The following is a 17,389-nucleotide window of genomic DNA, read 5'->3' as shown; positions in this document are numbered from 1 at the left end:
CCATGTTGGATATCCCCTGTGTTGGATATATTAAAAACCTTATTCCGTTTATCCTCGACTCCGTATTCCTTCAGGCAGCGTAAAACCGTGACAATGTGTGTGTGTGTGTGTGTGTGGGTGTGTGTGTGTTATTACATGGTCAGTGTTGCGATGGAGTGTTAGTTATCCAGCACTCTTTCCTCCAAACTGTTGGATTGTTAACACTTGCTTACTAAATGAATTAGCTGTCAATCCCCTGAATCCAGCTGTAGCTTTTGTTCATGTGATGTGATACTGAAAAATAGCATCATTTCTTTTGATCATATACTACTAATGATCATGCTCTGAACTAACAATGAACTAACAAATATCTCTTTTGAAGTCCTTTCAAGTGAAAAATATTGACAAATTTTGAAAATATTGGAGTAAAGTTTGTAGTTTTGTGAACTGTTCCTCAATTCCATTCGAAGATATTTTGAATAACATATAAGTAATAAGTGAAATATGAATACTGAAGAGTTCATGTTAAGTACTATTTGTTTAAATTAAATTTAATTTAATTTAATTTGTATTTGTTTACATTTAATTAAATTAAATGTTTTGCTTTATGATACTTCATGTTTAACATCAAATTTAAATAAAAAATGTATAACAAATTATTTAAAAATTATTTAGAAAAATAATTAAATTAAATTAAATTAAATTAAATTAAATTAAATTAAATTAAATTAAATTAAATTAAATTAAATTTGGTGCTCATAATTAATCTGATTTTGTTTTACTTTGTGTTACAGGAGAAAGAGCGACTCTATGTTGAGCTGAAACACATCCTTGCTCGGCAGCCTGGTCCAGAGGCAGTGGAAAAACTACAGGTTTATCAGCGAACACTCCGAGAAAAGACCAAACAACTGAAGGTCCTCTAAAAAAACATCTCTTCTCTTCTCTTCTCTTCTCTTCTCTTCTCTTCTCTTCTCTTCTCTTCTCTTCTCTTAAATAAAGTAATATAATAAAAAAAAAGTTGTATCACAAAAATAAATAATTTATAATTAAATAATTTATATATTAAGTAACATTTTTAGTTAAATTATTTAGCATAATGATTTCTTTTTTCTTTCTGCGATATGTCACTGAGGGCTTTTTCTGGCATCAATCATTCCTCCTCTCACTCCTCTCCCATCATCCTCATCTCCTTATTCCCCCTCTCACCATCCCACAAAATGAATAATTAGTTACTTCACCACTTAATTAAGAGTTCAGTTCCATCTGGAGACAGCGTGCACTAATGTCGTTTTTAAAGAGTCAGTTCGGTTTAAGCTGCCTCGTACTGTCCTATTAAATAGGCAAGAGGCAGAGATGGGAACAGTTAAAAAGTTATAAGTCTCTTCATTCTTCATTTAGTCCCTTAGGTGACCTTATAATGCCCATATGGCATTAATATAGAGTTATCTTTGAGGTGCGTTTTGATCAGGTTTTTTGTATAACAGCTAACATTAGAATCCTGGAAACCCTGGATCTGAAAACCAGGCAAACCGTCCTCTGCAGTCAGGATAGTAGAAAATGCTCTGTTACATTCACCATTCTTTACAAAAATGGATGTAACAGAAGTCTCAGAACTCCTTAGCTTGGCAGAAATTCAGAGCTGATCTATTAGAATACAGTATCTGTAGCGTGGAGTATAACACTCTCTGGCGCCCTTGAACTTAAAAATAATGGCCCGAAGGTAGGCATAGGGGGCTTTCTGATCATTTATTGCCAAGCTTAAAATGAGTTACGCACCACAGGCATCACTGGCAAAGCTTTAAATAAACAAAGCTCAGCGTAATTAACATTAGAACAGAAGCCTTACTAATGAGCCAAACAGAAAAGTCTTCCCATTCTTTGTTTTGAATGAAGCATGTCCTCCTGCTCCAGACCCTTAAGGAAATGAACATTAATTAACACCGGCCTTTTGACTCTCCATGCTTGTTTGGAAGATGTTTCCGGAGTTTTGTCTTTGTAAAATACCCTGTAGTCTGAATATTAGTATACGCTCTATGAAAAGCTCATAGCAGATGAGGAATTGTGTTCATTTAAAAATGTTATGTGCCAAAAGTGCAACAGTTTTAAAGTTCAAACGTGGATTAAACAATGCAAATTTCTCAAATTTTTCAGTTGTTCCTGAAAAAAAAAATTAAATGAATAAAAATAAAGATAAAATGGTAGTGATAATAAGTTGTGGCAGATTTGAAATTAATTTAAAGTCATCATAATCATTATTATTATTATTATTATTATTAGTTATTATTATCTGTATTTTCATTCAATTTTGTGAACAGAAGAACATATAAAAAATAATAATGAAAAGAAGCCAATAAAATTAATTTAAAAGTACCAAAAATAATTACTATTGTAAATAACTAAACAATTAGAGTGCCAAATAGTACTGATTTGGAACTGAAGTTTTCTTTTAATTTAATAAATATATTGAAATTAGAATATTGATTTGGAATTGATTATTGATTTTTTTATTATTATCTTATTTAACCCTTTAACTGTCACCCTGTCCTGTATATTTACTTCACTATATTACAATTAAATCTAATATAATCTTGACAAACTATATATCATTAGAAAGGTCTAAGACTCCCAAATATATATTTTACCGATGTTTTTTGTTAAAAATTATTTAGGAAAAGTAATAGATTAATTTATGACAAGAGTGCACCCTCAAAAATCTACATTATAACAGGAGTTTTCACTTTTGTTTAAAAAAAATACTTTGTTGTTGCATTTTTCTCGATCACATTTAAGAAATCATCGGAAATTATACATCACTTGAAAACATAAAATCTCAAAATTCATCCTTTGAAACCCATTTTAAAATCAGACATTGCATTACCATATAAATGTTCAATATCATGTTACAAAATGTTTTCAATAATAAATTATAAAAATTTAAGTTTGAATCGTGCACTATAAAGTCTATGATCAAAAATGTGTGTGACAGTTATTTGTATTTAATTTTGTAAAAAGAAAAAAATAGTTGCAATACCCTTTTGCAAATCATCCAATCCGAAACCAGCTCTGCAGCACAGCACATTCAAGATTTCTTCATTTATTACTTCCTCTCTCTTTCCATCCTCTCTCACTTTCTGTCTATCTTCCTTCTTCTCTTTAGCATTTCTCTTCTCTCTGTTTCTTTGATTACTGAGCTCTGGGCTGTTGGGTCACCTGCACTATGTGGGTGGTTTGGAGCACATTGGATGAATGACAATTAGAGCTTGACTGATATGTGCAAAGATTGACAGAGATCAATGAGATGTCGCAGAGGAAATCACTCCATTCCTTGCTCGGAGGGAGAGATGAGGTGACCGTGTAAAGCCCGAACACATCCTCAGTGATAGATCACAACTGTACAACTAGGACACATTTATAGCAAAAAGGCGCCTACTGAAGGGCGAGCGCAGCTTTAGGAAACATTTCAAAGTAATTGACAGACGGGCTCTTAGATGCTTTGCAATATTTACATAGATGGTTTGCAACATAACTGGAAGCATCAAAGCAGAGCATATAAAAGAAATAAGCTGCTTGAGGCTGTGAGTTACAGTATTTTACCGTGATTATCAGACATTATGTGGAGCACTTAATCATGCTGCAGACACTGTCAGAATGTGTTGCTTTCATAAAATGATACTTTAATTAAAAGCAACATATAATATGTTCAATATATAATACAATGAAAAAGATTCCAATGAAATTAATTAAAAAGTACCAAAAATATTTGCTGTTGTTAATCACAAAAAAAAAAAATTAGTCTGCAAAGCAATATAGTTGATCTACCCAACTGCAGGCTGTTTCAGCTCTTAACTAAACAAAAAAATATGTTTCATAAAGAAAATTAAGCCTATTTTAAAACATTTTTCAATTAACCACATTTGGCTATTATTTTTCTCCTTAAAAACATATAATTGACCAGATACATCTTTATTATTATAATTATTAAAAATACTTTAACTTAATTACAACAAGTGGTTATATGTACTGTACCACTGCATATAATTAAATCACGAAGCTCTTTGTGCAATTGACCCTGTTTTGGTTGCCATGCAAAGTTTGATGCAACCGAGTTAAGTATTGAGTATTTTAATGGATTCAAACATTGCTTGTCCAAACAGATTTGGACTGTGCTAACAAAATGTGTCCACCCTTTCCTTTCCTTTCACAGGTCCTAACAGCGGAGCTCAACATGCACGAGTCACAGTCAGAAGACTACAAGTACGAGATCGAACGCTTGGCCCATGAACTCCAAGAAGTCAAGAAAAAATACCTTGCACAGAAACGGAAAGACCAGGAGCACAGGTGAGAAACAAAGGTGTAAATCCCCAAATGAGAATTCTGACATCATCTACTCACCCTCGTGTCCTTCTAAACCTTTACGACTTTCTTCTGTGGAACAGAACAATTTTTTAATTTACAATAAACGTGGATTTCAGCATTCAAGCTTAAAAAAAGGATTCAAAGGCACTATAAAACTATCATAAAAGTAGTTCCAATGACTCATATTCTGCTGAAGTCATAAAGTCTAAAGTTCTAGAGTTGTGTAGACCAGGTTTATGATGCTTGTGCTGCTTTTGCATCCTTTTAAAAAGTTTGAAAGCATCAGTCACCATTAATGAGGGTAAGTAAATGATGACAGAATTTTCCTATTCGGCTAGACTAAGCATTTAAAAACAACCGTGTGCCAGTATTTCAGTGTTTGTGCATTAGGATTCATGTGGAAGATGTTAATCCCAGATCAGCATATAATGTAACATCATACCCACAATATAAGTCAGACCAGCAGAAAGCACTCATAGTGTTTTCTATGTATGCGGTCTCTGTATAATCCATATGGTTCATGGTCCTGACGGAAAATGACCTTCAGTATTTCCAATAAGCAGACAAGAATGGCACCCTCTGACACGGCCGAAAATGATACCTCAAATAACAGTGAGAAAGGAAAAAGGCATTTGGAGTTGGAGAGAAATCAATGAGCCAGTGAATTGGAAAGATTTCTCTCATTTCGCCTCTTGTGTTCTTGGGAGCAAATCGTGAAACTGAAAATTATAGAGTGATGCAGAATTGCTCTCTGTTACTTGCTGATTAGCAGGACCCTGCCAAGTTCCACTGCTATTGGCCTTTGATCTAATGAAATTGTGACTAATCGTGCGGTATTTTGGAAGCATGGATGTTGTTTAACCTGGGGATTCTTATTTGCTAGCGCACTTGCTCGGGAGAATTTTATATTTTTTGGTGGGGGGCAGGTTGACAGTTGATTTGTATGCAATCTGCTAAACACTACTGTTACACATATACACACTTCTCACATCAGTCACTCTGTCAGTCCCACACACACACCCTTTCAGAATACACACATTGGGCCTTGCTTTTGAAACATGAGCAGAGCAAATAAATCCATTCTTATGTAAATGTCCTGTTAAGTTGAAAATATATGTAAGAATGTTTTTTTTTTAATGACAGTTTGAACACAAATTAGTTCTGCGGGTGTTTCTTGAATATGGCCCACAAAATTCATGTTTCTGATTCAAATATTATAAAATTAAATTAAATGTAAAGTGCCTTACACCTATTAAGCCTATTTTTTTTTAACCATATGACAAATATTATGGTTGGGGGGTTGGAAGCTTGGACATTTCTTTTTGAGATTCGCTGGTTACAAAATAAAATGAAAGACCACATGGCTTTCTTTAGTTTGAGGTTGGCACGTCTGAAGCAACAGACACAGATTGCATGGATCTGATTGGCCAGTCTCTGCCGCCTGGTTTAGAAACACATCTGCTCTACTTCCTGTCACATCACGGGATGTCCCACTGTTTTAACGGGACAGGTTTCAGACTTTTGAGGTTGACCGGTGGGAGTCTAAGAAAAATCCCTGGCTGCCTTTGTGTGGTGTCTTAGTAAGAGTGAAATGAATAGCATCCATCATCTCTGCTGATCTTTCATAACGGTATCCCAGAGAATCACTTGATTTCTAATTGAGATATATAGGTGAGTTAATGGTTTACTTTTTCCTATAAGTCCTCACATTAGATTTATTCAGTGTGTTTGATCCATCTGTTAATCAAAATAATGAAGTAGAAATGCGTTGAAAAAGGTTCGGAGTCAGTAAGCTTTATTAAGGCTAACACTGGCTGCATTTTATTTTGATCAAAACTCTAGTGAAAATATATTTTGAAATATAATTTATTTCTGTTTTACCCCCTCAGTATTCAGTGTCACATAATCCTTCAGAAAATCATTTTAATATACTGATTCGTTTTTAGTGTCAGTTATGATCAATTTGCGTCCGTGCTGAATTTGTTTTTATTTTTCATTTTTTAGTTTTTTTACGACCAATACTACAAGCAAACAAATATATATTTTTTTTATTTCTCCTCACTTCATTTTCTAAAGAAAATGAGTAATACAATGAAAAATGAACCTTATTGCTACTGTTCCAAGCTGGTTTTCAGCTGATCTCCCTGTCTGACCAGCCATAAAAAACCAGACCGTTGGTCTTCTAAGACCAGCAAACCATAATATAATATAATATAATATAACCATAATAAGAACCCGGGTTGAACCGGTTTTCTTTTTCTGCAGGGCTCAAAAATCAGAAGACACAATCAGTTTAAGCCTTAAATGTGTTTTCAGTTATAAATAAAGTAGATACCCTTTTGACTTTATAAACGCTGTGAAATTCTGATGAAGTAATGTGCCATGAGATTAGGTTCATATTGCTGGAGTCTCCCACTATCCTATCATGTATAAATGTTTGCATATTTATCAGATATAGTGTTCATAAGGTAGTAAAATGAGATTACCCTGTCTATTTTGTTGGTGCCATATAGTTAATATAATGTTCCTGTTCTTCTCATAAAAACATCACATTATATTCACAAAGTAGACTATGCGGCAAAAATCCTTTTCTGAACTAATATCTTTGTCTACGTTTTATTTATTTCTACATATACAGCTTTAAACTTGTCTCTAGGCCAACCGCAGGCTTCACTTCCTCCTGTGTTCTGAATTCTCCTGGCTGTGCGATTAAACGTTGCACTTAAGCCTTGCTGATGGGCAGCGTATTGATTTCCTTGTTCCCCCGTCTGACATCTCGTGAGCTCAGACCAATGGCTTAATTCTACACAAATCCCACATCAGTGTTTTCACACCAAGTAAAACAAGTCGTTCATAAGTAATGGAGAAGGTCTTGTTTTCCTCACACCAGCAGAGGGGTAAAGGCATTTAGCTGAAGGACAGAAATATTTAAGGAGAGCACTAAGTGATTCACAGGCCATTTGAGACAAAACAGCTACAGTACATACTCTACAGCTCTGTTATGAAATACTTTTACCTTGATATGTAACTGAATCTTGGCCAAATTAAACTTGATTAATTTTAAGGTATAAGCACTATAGTCACTATATAGTAAAAACATTATTTGCACTTCACAGTGATTGTGGCTTGAAGGCATTTAACTTTTTGTTTGTAGCTTTTAGCCTTTTAAAGGGTAACCTGATGTAGTTTTGCTACTTTAAAGTGGAAATGAAGCAGTCGAGATAACATCGATTATGAAATGGTTTTTCAGTCTATTCAACACTTATACAAACATGACAAATGTAAACTTTAAAAAGATATAAATATCCTGCTTTTATAGCAGCGTTGATACCATTTTGCAGTACTGTAACCTGCTGCGTCACAGGTTTGGATTTCTTGCCGTTCACATTTAATATTTACACAATTTGTGCTTGTTAGACAAGGTGAGGAAGTCAAATGTATTTGTACAGAGCCCTAGACATGACATGCAGGAGAAAAATAATACATATTGTGGCCATGAATTTAGAATTAATTCCCGCTTTCCCTGGCGGTTTCCCAATGTCTTGCTCGTGTGGAAGTTCGTTTTCTGACCATTTACAAACAGACAACAATGTTTATGTTAAATCATTTATATTAAATAATAAGTAGCTTGGCAACACTGAAAGCTGCATGCTATGAATTAAGCATTTTCGTGTTTTCGGTGTACTGGATGAGATGAAGATGGTCATGTTTCCTGAAATAAGGCAGGAGATGAGAGGAACACACACACATGGCATCAAGGGAGCAGAAATCTGCTTGCCTAGCTTGTTTTAGCCTTTCTGGTTAGCACGTTGCGGCCCGTCTACATTCATAATGGGCAGAAAATATTTCATGGCTTAAAGCAGCTATTATAGCAACATCAATGAATAGATTTAGATGGGTCAAAACGAGTCAATGGATGGATTTCTATGTTTAAAGTGTTGAATAAATAATGCAGGACCTTAATGTGTAAGTGTATCTGACCAGTGGATTGCCATTAAGCCTAATACAGTTGTGTTCAAAAGCCTGAAACTGTTAGCAGTTTTTTCCCCTTTGCAAATACTATTATCTACATAAAAAAACAAAAAAACATGTATGTCCTTGTATTATTTTAACAGCACCAGTACTCCACCTGACATGGATACATTTACTTACATCTGACAAGTGATCTAGAAATACAGCAAATTACATATACATGTACAGTACATGTACTCATGTTAAACCATTATAGAGACATCAGATCCAGCGGCAAATTCCAAGAGATCTGTCCGAGGTGAGGCTGCTCTCGGTGGGTTCATGAGCGCTGAAGAGCTGCTGATGACAAACCATAGATTTGAAGTCTAAACAAGTACATTGTAGCCTAACAAACTCTTAAAACTACATTCTGTGACACAAAATCAGTATTTATTATTAAATGCTAATGTTAGTGGATTTGGCCATGGCACTTGCTTTGAGAAACACTGCAAGCAGAGTTATACAAACGGTTGGAGTTACGATATCACTTGAGTATATATTTATTCATTTTTACTTTTCAGAAACTTTTTTCAATACATTTAAATAATATTTTGAACCCCAAACTCAAGACTTCTGTCTGTAGCAGGTAGTGTATGTGTAAATGTGGTGTGGTAAAGTTCACGGCCGTAATGGCATCAGCAGTGTTGCATTGGAATAATCTTCTCTGAATTTACACATGTTCAGCTTTTGGGGAGCTTGGTGAATGTAGAAGGTTTAAACTCCAGTGCATATGTCTTAAATGGCATTTCAAAGACTCGACAATGGCATTATAAAGTAAATGAACACTGACACTCTCTTTGTTCCTAATAGCAGTCTCTTGCTGATCAAAAGATTGGCGCTGTGCAGTTTTGCCTCTAATGTTAATGACTGCATGGTTGCTTTCAAGACTAAATGAAATTCCCCTAATTAATTTTAGATTAAAAATAGTGGCCCCAGACGTTTTCCTGCTATCAAATAATCTTTCAGCACCAAGTAGAAGCTAAAGCCAAACAAGTTTTTGTTTTGATAGGTTCAAATGTGTGTGTTTACTGTTCTGTATTACGTCTTGTCCTGTTCGGTTTTATTCTCCATCTTTCACTTAAAAGCTTTTATGCTTCATGCTATAGTTTCCCATTAAATTTCTTTTGTCTCCCTCTTTTTTTCTCTCTTTCATTTTTTCAGATGTGCTCACAGACCATTTAAAACTTAATCTCGACCAACCTTTTTTGTTCTCTCTGCTCGCATGGTTCATCGCCACTGAAGTGTGGTAACTGTCTCCATCTGCTTCAAAACTCTGGAAGTGATTTTGGCTTGCTCAGGACATTTGGATTAACTGCTTTAACCACACAGTGTGGTGTTTGTTTTTTGATACACCTTGGCTTCATGCTAAAGTGTGACCTACTTGTAAACATGAAGGCTTGGCAAGCTTGTGCTATGTCAAGAGTAAGCTAGACACCCACAGCCAAAAGTGACATACACACTCATATGCCGTAGGAACACAGCCAGTATCTTCCAATTTAACTATCTTTGAAGAATGTTGCATAAATATAACCACCATATTGTGTCTTAAGAGCTAATCTGTAATCAAAAAAAGATGATATCAACCAACTCAGGGTGTGTAAATGTGTAATTTAAAAAAATAAAATAATTATAAATAAAGGCAATGCTGACCATTTTGTTATTTTAAAAACTAATCTGACCAAGCTCTGTGTCCCTAGACACAGAGTGAACAAATGAACAAGTGAACAAATCACTTTAAACATCTTAAACTTTCTGACTGGGCCTTTAATGTTGCCTGTCATCAAATCATTCTTTTTCTGACTCTTTTTTTTTTTTTTTTCTTGCTTGCTGAATGGAACCAGGAGAAATGTAATCACTGCTGGCTCGGTTTTGTAAATTCTCAGTTTCAGATGACGTACGATGAATGATGGTGTTTTGATGCCTTCATTTGAAATGAGAGAACAAGACAGGAGGCAACCACGACACTGACAAGTTCACAATAAATTGCATGCAAATGAGGAGATGTGGATTATTGCATTCTGGGTAGCGAGCGAGACAGGCGGCATTGGTAGCCATGTTCATGAGGTGTGATGCAAACAAGAGGCAGGAATGAGAGCTGATCAAGCGTGACAAGGTGCAGAAACACTCAGCGGGCATGTAAGCAAATACGCAAATACAGCCCTTCAGGAATAACTTCATGGCTCATAGTTGAGTGAGCGCTTATTGACTGGAAATATCTTGTGGAGGTTTGGTTGAGTGCAAGGTCAGAGGTTTTAAATAAGAATTCCCCCCTTGAAAGACTTACAGCTTCAACAGGTTCCAATATGGATTTTTTTTTAAAAACTTTTTCTTTCTCATATATATGTATATATGTGTGTGTGTTTGTGGGTGGGGGGGGGGGGGATGGGGGCGCTGTCAGAATCACATTTTATTTTTTTTAATTTTTTTTATACATAAATATAAATATACAATCTTGTTGTATATTTCTAAATAGAGCAATAGTCCATTTGACATGCCATGTGTTGCCACCCAACAATGATGTTACAGCAGTGTTAATGTGTAAATTAACTTAATATTTCAATGTGTTGGTTGCATTAATATATTTAACTTTTTTTTTTGTTTGACAATCATTCATGCATACAGTAAGTAAGAAGTGTTAGAGTACTGCTTGATATGATTATTGTGAAATAAAACCAGTTCAGCTAATTGAGGCCCTTAAGATCCACTTCCATACACTAGACACATCAGTATTCTGCTTGCTGCCAATTACACACAAACAACATTTAATAAGTATATAAACTTTGACAATGTTATTTTTATTCAGACAGCATTTAGGTCAGTTAATTTGTGTTTGTATAGTAGATTTTCACAAAAAGCCCCTAGTGACTGTCACAACTGTGAAGGGAATAAAAAACCATAACCATGTTTAGGTAATGGACAGAAAAACCTTGAGAGGAATTAGGCTCAGCTGGGGGAGTCTATCCACCTCTGACATTAAGATGAGTCACACTGTATCTTACCATACTGCCGTACAGTCTTCAGAATGAATAGCAGCATCTTGCACTTTAATTATGGAGGGAATCTTGATATTTAGCCAAGTCTTGTGGTTAAGGAAGAGTCTACTCAAACCTGCTCTAGTGATTTGCTGAGTCATGGATGTGGCTGTAGCCACTTTTAAGGCCATCACAATAAAGAGCACAGTCTCATGGGAGAGACCTAGAACAAAAAATGGCGTAAGATTAAGTGAAAGATGGAAATGTGGTTCTTGTCAATCTAGAGCAACCTCCAGTTAAGTCTGTGCTTTTGTGCCAAAACATAATGCAAATGATCCTCTGTTGAGCACTGTGGAGAAATTACATCCCACAGACGGCAGCTTTCAGAGTCTAGCTGACATTGACATTGATTGCATTAGTATTCAGTTGATAGTAGATGGAAATGTGCCCAATGATGTTCAAAGAGGAATCATATGTTTGGCTGTTTGCCTGGACTTTAGAGATTTGTTTGACGTCTCTGTGAACTTCACATAAAGTGGGATCAGGGAGATTTGCTTACACATACACAGACACGTATAGGAACTAGCAGTCAAAGCACACACACAGACACACACACACACACACACACACACACACACACACACACACACACACAGATATATGCACCCCCACACAAAGGATTGTTATTTAATAATTTATTTGCTACTAGCTGCATAAAAATGGAATTGTAAAATAATGAGTGGCAGTACCTTGTAGTCTGATTGCTATTGTTTGTGAAACTATTTTTAACTTGACAAGCTTTCTAAAAAATATGGATGCAACATTTATTCAGTTATTTATTTTTGGCTGTGACCAAAGAAGTGTGTGTGCTAAATTAAAGAAAATGATTTATTTATTTTATTTAATTATGTTAATATAAATGTATTTTGACCATTAGTTTTAGCACCAGTTTTCTGTTGATTTATTTGTAGAGGACTAAATTTACTAGCATGCACATCCCTTGATGCATTTCGTATAGTTTTTATTTTTGCTCCACCAAAATTTAGAGAGCTATTTTAGATTTTTTATGACTCCATTAGTAACTTTCCATCATTGAATGTAAGAGTGAAAAGGCATTAATATGCACTAACATGTTAAGTGTTCCTATTGTTCCATTGTCCTTAAATATTTAACAGAATATTATGCATTAGAGAGGGTGTGAAGACTAGTTGAGATGTATGGAGAAAGAAAAGAATTTGGTGAAAGATACCGTATAATTCTGCTGATGAAAAGAACAGCAAAAAAGAATGAGAGGAATATTCACTGCTGTACTTTGAAAGATTTGAAACCTTCACATTCAAGCCACACACAAATCATTGTCTGCTATTGATTTATTATCTCTAGAGCAGCCATTCTTCCCTCCCTCCCTCTTTACTTTATCCTCTGTTTCCCTCTTTCCGCCTGCCTATGTGGAACTATAGATCATAATTGAATTACTGAGGTAGAGGGGACATATAATCAGCCAGATGGAGTGAGCCCACTGATTTGAAAGACAGGCAAATAATCATATCTTTCCTTTTATTATTCCTGCCGGCTTGGGGATGTATTGAATAAACTCTGCGTGTAATGTAACTGGTTTCTGCATAATTCCGTATAATACAGTAATGTCCTGATTCCTAATTCACTGATTTGTAAAGTTCCCGTTGATTGTTATTACAGCGCTGCTAAACATGCTGATGGATTTATTTGCTTCAATAAACTAATCATGCATTTAATAAACAATAGATGGATCCAATTTGATGGAGGGCCATTGTGTAATTAAAGACCAGGGACAGCAGGACCGCTTTTTTTCCCCATATAAACAAGTAAACAGGTGTTAAATTGGGCCAGAATGATTCAGTGTAGTGTTCAGCCACTTTTTATTCAAAACAGACACAAATGATGTTCTTTTCATTTCTATTTTGCTGTTGTCCAGTTTACTTGCGGTACACTTAAAATTAGATATATATATATTTGTGTGTGTGTGTGTGTGTGTGTATGTGGGTGTTCCTCGGTGCTGGAAAAAGCTCAGCATTTACCATACGTGCTCATAGTTGAGGAAGAAAACCCTCAAAACTTTTTATTTTTTATATCCAGTTTGATTGTCTTCAGTTGGCTTCCTTTATGCTATCAGTACAAGGTCAATAATTCCTAAATATACACAATTGCAAAAATTCATATAATTCAAATAATTTCGGACTATAAGTCGTACTTGAGTATCGCATCAGTCCAAAAATACGTCATGATGAGGAAAAAAACATATATACGTCGCACTGGACTATAAGTCGCATTTATTTAGAACCAAGAACCAAGAGAAAACATTACCGTCTACAGCCGCGAGAGGGCGCTCTATGTGTTCAGTGTAGACTACAGGAGAACTGACCAGCATAGAGCGCCCTCTGGCAGCTGTAGACGGTAATGTTTTCTCTTGGTTCATTTCTCTCGGTTCATGTCAAATGAATTTTGATGGATATGTCGCACCTGACTATAAGTCGCAGGACCAGCCAAACTATGAAAAAAAGTGCGACTTATAGTCCGAAAAATATGGTAAGAGTATAAATTTTGTGTCAATTTAATAGACTTCTTTAAACAGTCAGAGTGAAACTGCATTTGAAATCTATACACTCTATACACTATGTTGTTGAAAAGTTTAGATTGAAAAGTTCTTTAATTAATTAAAGAAATGAATTACTTTTATTGACCAGGAATGCATTAAAATTAACAGATGCTTATTTTTGTGACTTCTAACTTCTATTATGTGCAGCACTCAAACCTTAGTTAAAATCAGAGAAAATTTTGTTCAGTGGTATGACCCTATACATTTTGTCTAATAGCTTTTTAGTAAAATAAGTGTTTTTTTTGTTTTTTTTTGTTGAAAACCTGCTTTTATCGCTGATCTCCGTCTTTTACAGCAAAAGCAGACTTGTGGCACAGGTCTCCTCTATGCCACACTGCACACTGACTCAACAATATTTCTAGTCCTGAGTGTGGTGTACTTGTACTAGTTGTTGATATCGGAGCGTCTCAGCTGTGCAGGGGGTTAACTGTATGTGTCCACTGGCACAGAGCCAAGTGTGCATTTCCAATGCTCCATTCTCTATTGGATCTGACTCATGCATGAGATTATGGGACTGACGAGCGGGGAAAGTCGTGCGAACATTAAAAAGTTGAGAAATGCTATACTGTGGGTGTCAGCCAGCTGCTGTGAGATGAAGGCAGTGGATTCTGTCAAAGGCATTTCAAAATCTGTCAGTAATGATGGAGTTTCTCGAGGGTTAAAAGCTTAAATTGTTCAAGTTTGGGGACTGTGATTTAAAAAAAAAATGTTTTTGAAAGCTAAATTTTCTGAAAAGTCTCTGACTAAACCTCTGACACAAACACAATCTAAAAAAATTATATTGTTTTTATTTTATTTTTGATCAAATAAATGCTGCATTGGTGTGCATATGATCCTTCTGCCAAAACAATAAAAAAGAAACTTGATTATTGTACAGTGTACAGTATATCCAGTCAGCTCCTTTCAAATAAAACACAATACCTTTCCATTTCCTAAATTAATAATTCATAAACTCCTCACAGTGGAAATTGCTTCCCTCCTTCTGGTGGAGAATCAGGGTTAGTAACCTTTAGGGTAAACCACAGATTGTCAGTAGCTGTATGTTCCAGATGACAGTAACACTTCTCGTCAACCATACTGAGTTTCAGTCAAAGCTTGTTCACAGATGTCTAGAGCCACATCCAAGAATCAGCATATTTCATCTTACCCGCAACATTCATTCCATTCTGTTTGTTTACCAGTGGGAGAAACAAAGGTTGGACGAGCTGAATGTTTGCTCGTGTTTAAAGCTTGTTGCCAAATGTCTTCATCGGCCCCACTGTGAAATTGCATTACACAGTCAGAGAATATTAATTAATGACATTTGGTATTCGAAAAAACAAAGTAAGCGAGAGATGTGTGTGTGTGTGTGTTTGAGAGGTCCTGGAATAATAGTGTGCTGAACGAGAGATCCGTGATCACTGGAGCACAGTTGAAAGTGAGCTGGATAGTAACAGATGTGTTCTCCTGCGAAATAGAAAGTGTGTGGCTCTTTTTGTTTTGTGTGTGGGTGTTGGACAGGAGCGACAGATAAAGTGTATGCAAATGTGAGTTTGTGTGCGTGGCTTGAAATATTTTTTTGTGATTTGTTTAGATGTGGGTGCTTCACCTCTCAGCGGATGTTTATCTGTGGGACAGTACCCAGCCGTGCATCTTTCTGCACTTTAAGGGGTCGTACACACTCAGGATGCTTTCTTGCGTTTAACAGCTGTTAGATGAGTGCAATGGGATGGAACATCTCAAGATCTTCAGACATATGAACAACTTGTCACTAGTTATCCGTTATAAAGACATACATTTTACAACAGGTGTTTTTATTTTTTATTGTTTTTAATTTATTGATCCACTGATGTAGAAGTAACATTAAAGCACCGAATATACATTTTTTCTACATGCTGCTTTAAGCCTATTATGTATATTTGTGTAAACATTTTTGTGAAGTGGCTCTTTTATGTGATATTTCAGGAATTTCTCAATTATTGTCTTTTGCTGTTGTTGTTAAAGCCATATGATCAGTTGATTACACATTCACATTTAGCTGCTTTTATATTAAAATAGTTTTAATACACCAAGCTTTCATTGAATAAATATATAAATAGACAGATACATAAAATTTATAACTTAATAACTTTTCAGTGGATATAAATAAATATGTTTGGAGTGAGACTCTGATAACATCAAATAAATAAATAAACAAACATATGATGATTGTGCACATGAAGACAAATTCAGGCAGAACACAGACAAAACTCACATCTTGTGTGTAAGACCCCTTATATTGTATCTTTCTGCTCTATGTTCTCTGCAGGGAGAAGGAGCGTAGTCTTGCCCAGGCAGGACAGCCTGTGATCCAGCCTCAGCGTCCGGACGGCCCTAGATTCACTGGAGGAGGCTTCAGTTTGAAGCAGCACAACAGGATGACACTTCAAGCCCTGGAACAGCAGTCCTGATGCCCACCAGAACCCTCTGAGGACCCTCTTCACCCATCATCTCCTCTTGATAGACCATATGTTCTCGTATTTTTTCAGCTCTATTAGTGCTGGCAAGATACCCAGTCGGCTGCTGTAAGCCATGCACTTTATTTCTGGAATAAATAAAGTCTTATTTCTCTGAAAAGTTTCTGTTTCGTTCTTTAATAAATATTTAGACAGATCCACACACAAACACAAATGTCTCTGTTTGCCTCTCTAGTCCTCTGTTGCTCTCTCAGATGTAGTGTACTCTTGTTTTCTAGTGTGCAGGTGCTGTTGGCTGCCGAGTATAATATGACAGGCAATGTGGGCTTTTTTGTGGATTTGTGAGTATATGCAATGAATTGTATTCTGGTTGGTCTATAAGAGCCTACACACTGTAATTGTATAAGTCATTTGGACATAAAAAAACCCAGTGAGCTGACTTTGTCAACTGCCTACATAAGCAGCATCCTAACTAAACGAAATCTCATAAGTGGAACGCTCTACATAAACAGCAGCTCTTTGCATCATATAAATAGTACTCTTGACATAAAGTGCACAATTTGGCTATACCATTATGCAAAGCTTATAGCAAAATAATCTAATAAAATCAGCATAAAGGTACATAGCACAAGTATTGTGTAAACATTATATTTTATATAATACAACACACAGATACTGGGTAAACAGGTAATTATGAGGTAATTTCAACAGAGTTTGTCATTAGTATGCTGCTAAGTTAAAGGGGGGGTGGAATGCTATTTCATGCATACTTAGTTTTTTACACTGTTAAAGAGTTGGATTCCCATGCTAAACATGGACAAAGTTTCAAAAATTAAGTTGTACTTAACCTTCCGGTTTGTCACAAGTTTCGGAAAGTTTTTTTCGAGTATGGCTCTGTGTGACGTCAGATGGAGCGGAATTTCCCTATATGGGTCTTAAGGGCACTTCTGCTGGAAGACCGCGCACTCCCGTAGAGCAGAGCACTGAGAGCACAACAGACT

At 35.7% G+C, this 17,389-nt stretch overlaps 1 pseudogene; it reads left to right on the top strand.

Moving 5' to 3' along the window:
- Nucleotides 1-16,540, top strand: part of LOC113091799 (cilia- and flagella-associated protein 58-like) — a 37,994-nt pseudogene extending 21,454 nt beyond the window's left edge.
- Nucleotides 16,541-17,389: the final 849 nt, after the last annotated feature.

Source organism: Carassius auratus, unplaced genomic scaffold (genome assembly GCF_003368295.1).
Source record: "Carassius auratus strain Wakin unplaced genomic scaffold, ASM336829v1 scaf_tig00214312, whole genome shotgun sequence".
NCBI classification, from domain to species: Eukaryota; Metazoa; Chordata; class Actinopteri; order Cypriniformes; family Cyprinidae; genus Carassius; species Carassius auratus.
This window is presented reverse-complemented; position numbering and strand designations above follow the sequence as displayed.